Below are 7,169 nucleotides of genomic sequence, written 5' to 3' on the forward strand. Positions count from 1 at the left end.
CAAATGTCTCCTCCCCCTCCTCCTCCTCCATTTCCTCTTCCTCTTCCTCCTCCTCTTCCTTCTTCCTCTTCCTCCTTTGTCCTCCTCCTCTTCTTCTTCAAGATTTGATCACTTATTTGAGAGAGAGAGAGGGAAAGAGCGAGAGAGTATAGGCATGCGGCGGGGAGGGAGGGGCAGAGGAGGGAGGGAGAGTATCAAGAGCAACTCAGGGTCTCGATTTCATGACCCATGAGATCATGATGTGAGCCCAAATCAAGGGTCAGATGCTTAGCTGACTGAGCCACCCAGGTGCCCCTCAAGGGCCCTCTTGTATTAAGGAAGAGTCTTGAAGACAAATGGCCTCCAATGTTGTTTTCAGCTTGTGCCATTTACTGTCTTATGATTGACGTCTGACAGTCAGAGGTTAAGTGGGTTCTGAGAAAGATGGCTGAACATCCACTTTGCTGGGGACAGTGCATATTTGCATGTGACATCCCGGAGCCATTATTAATAGTACCTCCTTTCATTCTCAGAAGTGTCCCAGTTTAAAAATAGTTCAAATAAAATACAGTAGAGAGACCCTCACTTTTAGTGTAGTATCAGGAGAACTACCAAAGCTGTTATTTGGGCTGCTGGCCCTTCCTCTGCAGTACGTTTCAAGGCCCACCCTTCCAAACAGTTAGAAAGGAATGTGGTGTGGGCACCAGGTGTCTCAGTTAGTTCAGCGTCCAACCCTTGATTTTGGCTCAGGTCACTATCTTAAGGTCTAGAGTTTGGATCTGTGCTGGGCTCCATGCTGGGTGTGGAGCCTACTTTAAAAAAAAGGAAAATGAATGTGGTATGTCAAATCTGTAATTGAAAGAGAAATCTATGTCATCTACTCAGTAGTGTTTATTGAGTATCTCTTAAATTCTAAGGTATAGTGAAATATACATTGGTAGAGATGCACGTTTTGTAGTCCCTGCTACTGGCAAGCAGGGCCTTCATGGGTTGACTCTTGATTTTTTCCACTCAGAATGAGAATAACTTGATCTCTTTAGAAATGGAAATTGGTGCCATGAAGTGGGCAATTTGCTTTGTTAAAAAACCTACTAGACAGGAGTTTTCTTTAATCTTCAAGGACAGGAAATTTTGGTCCATCTTTGGACAGACTCTGTCCTCTATGGGCCATATTGTTTTAATTTTCCCCAAATGACTACATGGTAGTGTGTGGGTGAGGTGGTAATCTCATTGAGCGTTAATTGAAGACTGAAATATATGGAAACTTCATCCACTCCAGTCCTAGACAGTGGTGGTTAAGTCTTTCTTTTGACGTGGAACACGGTCAAATGACTGCAAGCGAGTGGCCTGTGGCAACCATGTCACCTTCCATTCCCCACAGGAATGGTAACCTCAGGAAACATTTGCGGAATTGGGCTGCTCACTCAGTACAGACATTCTCTCTTTCTAAACTCTGAGAAGATGTCACACTGTCTCCACAACACCTTCCCAGTGGTGAGAAGCTCACCCCTCACAAGGCGGCCCAGTCCAATTTTGAATGCCTCTAGTTGTTGGGCCAGTTAATGCAAGGGCCTAGACCCCAAAGCCTAGGAAAGTCACCTTGTAATAATGGAAGCCCTTGCACAACCAGCCTGCCTTTTCCAGGTTGGCATGAGGAGTTCAGGACCCACTCAGGTCATTCCTTTACCCATAGGGCAAGGAGGTGTCGGGGCTTTGTGTGCTGTGAAGATACAGCAATCCATGTTCTCAAAAAAGAAAAAATGCTCTGGGCATAAATCCAAAAGTAGAGCAGAAAGTTTTCTGAATAAACTGGTATTTGAGGCGTCAGCATAAAAGAGTGGGTATCCAACCAGGACTCCTGAAGGAAAATGCCTAGCAGCAATCTCTTTATTTTCCTTCTGTTTTCTTCTGGATGTGTGTGCTCTCTCCCTGTGCCCCCAAGTGCTCCCAGTGTTGAATGACCACCCCCCCTGGAAGGATGGCCTATTCAAATGTTTCTTGGGATTAGACTCAACTCTGGGCCACAAGCCAATGAAGCTTCTGCTCTGGAAACCTTTTCCCACCATCCCTCATTGGAACTGGTGCTCCTAGGCTGTTTGGAAAGTTCTTGAGTAGACATTTAACTGTGACTAATATGCTGATTCACAAGTTGTAAGCAAGACCTTACCAAGGAGAGAGGCTGGCAGGAGTCTCTGAGGAGCTGCGTAGCGATACACTATGCCGCAGGCTGCCCCAAAGCCATTAATAAGCCCAGGCGACAGACACATGGTTAAAAGGTGAAAAGAGAACCTTCAGGAAATCAGCCACTAGCATCAGAGAGGAAGCAAGAGGAAGTGCGATGTGGAAGAACTGGGCAGCGTTCAGCGGCTCAGCCCTCTTTTAAACTTCTCTTGCGTAGCCTCTGTGTCCGGACAAGTGGGGTCCAGTGAAACTGTCTACTGAATATTTGGGGGCATCTTTGCTTGGCTCTGATGGCTAATGAGACAGAGAAGCCCCGAATTCTCAGCCTGGTCATGGCTCGTTCAGCTGGGTTCAGAATGTTTAGGACTTTCAAATACTAGCTTGAAGCAAGCTTCGTTCAACTCAAAAGTTGGCATCCACCATGGAAAAGCAGGATGGATCATTTTAGAGTCTGCCCAATGAGATTGCACAAGGCCCTTCCCTCCTTATGTTCTAATGTTTAACATCACCGGCTCTTGGGAAATTCTTCCTTGTGTGAAACCCACATTATTCCAATGGCAGTTTCAGTCTGATTCATTTTATTAGAGAAGAGAGGTGGGGAGGTTGGCAAAAATCAGCAGACTGGGATAGTCTTGAATTCCTAGAATTTGTAGCTGTGTGGTTTGGGACAAAATAATTAACCTCTAGGGGCTTGGTTTCCACATCTTTACACTGTGGATGTGCCAGTGACCATCACTAAGGGCCATTATGAGAATTACATGAGGTTAAGTCCAAGGGATTTGCTAGTGCAGTGGCTGCCATAGACTAGCCACTCAAAAAAGAGAAGTTAACTTGGAATCTCTTCTTGAGTGTTCAACATGAATATCTATTAGATGAGCTATGAGGTGCATTGGATGACATGGGCTGGAGATGATTTTCTTGGGACATGAGACCAAGACAAAGTATGGGACACTCAGGTACCCTGCTCTCGGTGTCCATTGGATTGACCTCCATCTGCCTGCTCATTCCCTACAGCTCACAGAGACCCACAACTGCATGGGCCCCGGGTCCCTGTCTTCTTTGGTTCCTCCGTCTTTGCCTCAGTGTGGTTGCCCAAAGTCAGTCAGAAGAGAAGGCACCTGTGAGCCTCTGACCAGCCTGTGTGTTTCTCAATTCCATTTCCTTTAGGCTGATTCTGAGCTGGAAAAAGACATTTGGGGTCAATAAAAGGGTACCATCTATGAAAACAGGACACATAATTTGGGTCCAGAACAAACATCCTTTATGAACCATTCTAGAATTTGTACATTTCATCCCAAGATGGGGCAAACCATTTCTCCCCCTGCCTATTTTTAGGCCACCTCTCCTCTGGCATGTAGGATGTGGTTGCACATTATTTTCTCTGAGACTTCCTACAGCACTTAAATGAATTAGATGATTTCATAATCCTACAGGGTTTTCATTAAAAATGGATTTTAAAAAAAGAAGTTCTGGGAATTTGCAACCTGGTGTTGCTTTAATGGCACATAAGAAGTTGAATTTGAATTTGAAAGTGACCTTCCTGAAACTTTCATTGAGTGAAGGCAAAAGCCTAAAAATAAAATAACCATGGGAAACTCGGTGCTTGTGAGGTGTTGTCAGTAAAAGAACAAAAGGAGGGAAGCAAGTGGTCATGGAGCATCTAACACAGAATCTGATGTTCACTGTAAAGAGAGGCGTTCTCAACGCTAAACATTCCTTCCACAGACATCACAGTTTCATTAATTATGATTTTATTTTTCACAGCCGTATCTTTCCTCCTGAAGGAACAGGGGCCTGTGACAATACAATTTATTTTTGCACAGGACATTATATCCTGTCCCGTCATGATATCGTGTATCTTCAAGGACATGATGTCACACTTCAGAATCAATTTTTCTTAATGGGCATTTCAACAGTCCTTCCGTGGGGGGATAGCATTTGAAGAACAGTGCATGGTAGAAGGATTAGAAAGGAACCCTACCCCATGAGGGTGAGAAAGCGGTTTCTCCTCGGGCTCAGTCACATTGAGAACATTCTTAAAAGTCTTATTCCCGCTCAGATTCCCAGCTCATCCATCTGTGAAATGGTATAAAAAATTTTTGAAAAAAAAAAAAAAAGACTTCTAAAAATTCTCCAGCTCAGGGATCAGCAAACATTTTCTGTAAAAGTCCGGATAATGAATCTTTTCAGTTTTCAGGCTCAAGTCTGCCCCAAAGTAGCCAAAGCCCCTATGTCAATGAATGGGTGATGTGTGCCCATAAAACTTTATTTATGGACACTGAAATCTGAATGTCACGTGTCACAAAATATTATTCCTCTTTTGATCTTTTCCAGTCATTCGAAATGCAAATGTAATTTCTTAGCCATACAGAAATAGGCTGTGGGCCAGATTTGGCCTGTGGTCTGTAGTTTGTTGACCCTTGCTCTAAGAAATGAACACTTTGCATATCCCAGACTGCATTAACTACTTTTTTCAGCATAATTCTTGTGCAGTATGAATCACTCAGACTATGGTTCCTCTCTTATAACGTTGTTAATAACCCAATGAGCAATCGTAAAGTTATGGTAGGATTTTCTCTCTCTCTAGAGTCCAGGCACCCTCCCCAAGGAACGGAGAAGTTGAACGGGCGTTCATGCACATGACTTGGAAGACCCTCCACCCTTCTACGTGTGTAGAAACCATATGCATACACGGTAGGAAGGAAGGTTCTGGTAAGAGAGAGGGCTCTTAAAAATGATCAGAAGCAGTTGAGTTATGCTCCCTCTGTTTAATAATCACAAAACCAGACTTACAGCTCTTATCAAACCATTTCGGTGGGGTCTGCATCCTTTCACCCATTTCAACAAACTGTCCCAGTGAGGGGAAAGATTAGACCGTGTATGTTTACTCTCTGTGCAGCTATGGCTGTGTTCTCTGCAAGAGAATGAGATAGGGAAATAGTTGTTGACTTAGTCCGGTCTCTGATGGGTTCCGGTGACGGGAAAAATTGGCAGCGTGAGCTCAGGTGCATGAAAGTGAAATCCTGCACCGTGGCATCCTTCCCTCTGGAGAGTGAATTCTTGAAAGGACGGTGTGAGGGGCAGCCCTGTGCTGCCGCTTCAGTTGTAGTTTTGGGCGGTGGGGGGGTCGAGGCCTGCAAAGCAGGGAGGGAAGGGAGGCCAGTGTGGAAGACATCCCATGACACTCTAACCGAGAGAGGCCCTCACAACCTTCCTCTCCACCCATAAGGGGAGACAGAGCTCAGGGAGTGGGGCGTGATTGCTCAAAGCCTCCCAGGGATGGAGGCTGACCAAAGGCCAAAATGAGGCGGATAAGCCCAGGTCCCTACCAGCATTCTGCACTTGGGAGGATCAGACTGGCGCAGCCGCTCTGGACCACTGATGGAGGTGACTCCTGACCCTTCTACTTGCCCACCAGTGCCCAGGTTCTAGTAAGCTCTCCCCAGACACCCTCTGGGGCGAGCACAGGGGTATAACTGTCCCTGGCTGGGGCCAGTTTTGCACTCCCTGAGGCCCCCCGCTGGCCAGGGTGTGGCACCCACCAGAAGTCAAAGGGCTTGGGAGTTTATTTCATACTCACACAACTTTCTACAGAGTGAGATTTTAGCAAAAATCTTGGGCTGAACACTCCAGTGGAGACCCAACCTTGATGAGAACGGGAAGCTGGGGAAATATGAGCAAATTTTTTTTTGCAGCCTTAGGAGGCTTGTGTTACTGCTGTAGGGGGCTGTGATGAAAGATAGCCTGATCCCAAGAGTTGGTTGCAGGCCTGTGCCCCCTACTCCTTCCTGGGCCCCCACGTGTGCCAGGGATGAATGACTGGGCCTGGGGTCAGGATCCTAGCATCAATTTTGTCCTCACTTTCCCTCCCTAGGCCTCAGGTGCTTCATCTGTAAAAGATCCTGTGCTGGGGGAGGTGATTTTGAGGCCTTTGCCCTGCTGGCATTCTCTTTTGATTATTGACCACTCTGCTAATAAGCTTATAATTTACTCTGGGAGGGGAAGATAATGCCACTCCAACAAAAGGCAAGTTGGCCGTCTAGACACATGTATCCAAGGCATTGACTCCAAAACTCTTCATATGCACTGAGTGAAAAAAGAAATTGCACTTATTCCAGGGATTTATATAAGTTTTCTTACTGAATCTTTACAAGAACCACTGGAGAAAATGAAAGCTGTAAGAGATAAATTTACCCAAAGCTATAAGCCAGGAAGTGGTAGAGCCAATGCCCGATCTTGGGTCTGTTTGGCTCCAAATTCCCCCTTATGCTGTAAGACAAAGATAAGATAGATCAACCTTTCATTTTATTTAAACCTCCCCTTACCACCCCCTCCAAAACCAAAGTTCTGTTTTTCTCTCTCCTGCTGATTTTATGTGTTTCTATTAATCTCATGGCCAGGGACCAATTTAGTGGTAAAGTTTTGTGTGTGTGTGTGTGTGTGTGTGTGTGTGTGTGTGTGTGTGTGTGTTCGTTCGTTTGTTTGTTTTTTGCAACCCAGATAGGGATCCTAGTACTTACGAGATATGTCAGGCTGGCCAAGGAATCTCAACACGACAGGGTCATTCAGTAGGCATCAGAGGTAGCAGAAGGGTAGGCTTGTCTAGGGCCACATTTCAGGGGCTTTCTCTCTCATTTGGGCTCTGCTTTGTGCTTCTCTCTGTGCCTTGACCTAAGCTGGCCATAGGTGGCCAAGACCCATTGCTTCTTGGGTTCACAGGCCATCCTCAAGTGCTATTAAGGAAATAGATTCTCACCAGGAACCTACTGCCAGGAAGGACCAAATGGACGTTTTCAGTGTTGATGCACAATGGTGTGGGGGCACCCAGAGGAAGGGGGAGGGAGGGTAGTCCCAGCCTCAGGGGTTCATGTGTGTCTGTCCACTGACACCAAATGCTTGGTGCCTTCAGTCTGTTTCCCGCTGTCACAGGGAGCTGCTGAAGGGCTACAGCTGCGCTGGGGTCAATGTCAGCAAGGCCTGAAGAGCAGCCTCATGGCTAGAATTGGAGC

The 7,169-nt window shown here is 46.1% G+C and overlaps 1 long non-coding RNA gene across 1 annotated transcript; it reads right to left on the bottom strand.

Annotated features, from left to right (window-relative positions):
• Window positions 1-4,296: 4,296 nt before the first annotated feature.
• LOC116569504 lies at window positions 4,297-7,070 on the bottom strand. The gene is made up of 3 exons (XR_004277060.1): window positions 6,681-7,070; window positions 5,741-5,823; window positions 4,297-5,294 (listed from the first exon to the last, which is right to left on the bottom strand). It is a non-coding gene; the product is annotated as an uncharacterized LOC116569504 (long non-coding RNA).
• Window positions 7,071-7,169: the final 99 nt, after the last annotated feature.

Source organism: Mustela erminea, chromosome 11 (genome assembly GCF_009829155.1).
Source record: "Mustela erminea isolate mMusErm1 chromosome 11, mMusErm1.Pri, whole genome shotgun sequence".
NCBI lineage: Eukaryota > Metazoa > Chordata > Mammalia > Carnivora > Mustelidae > Mustela > Mustela erminea.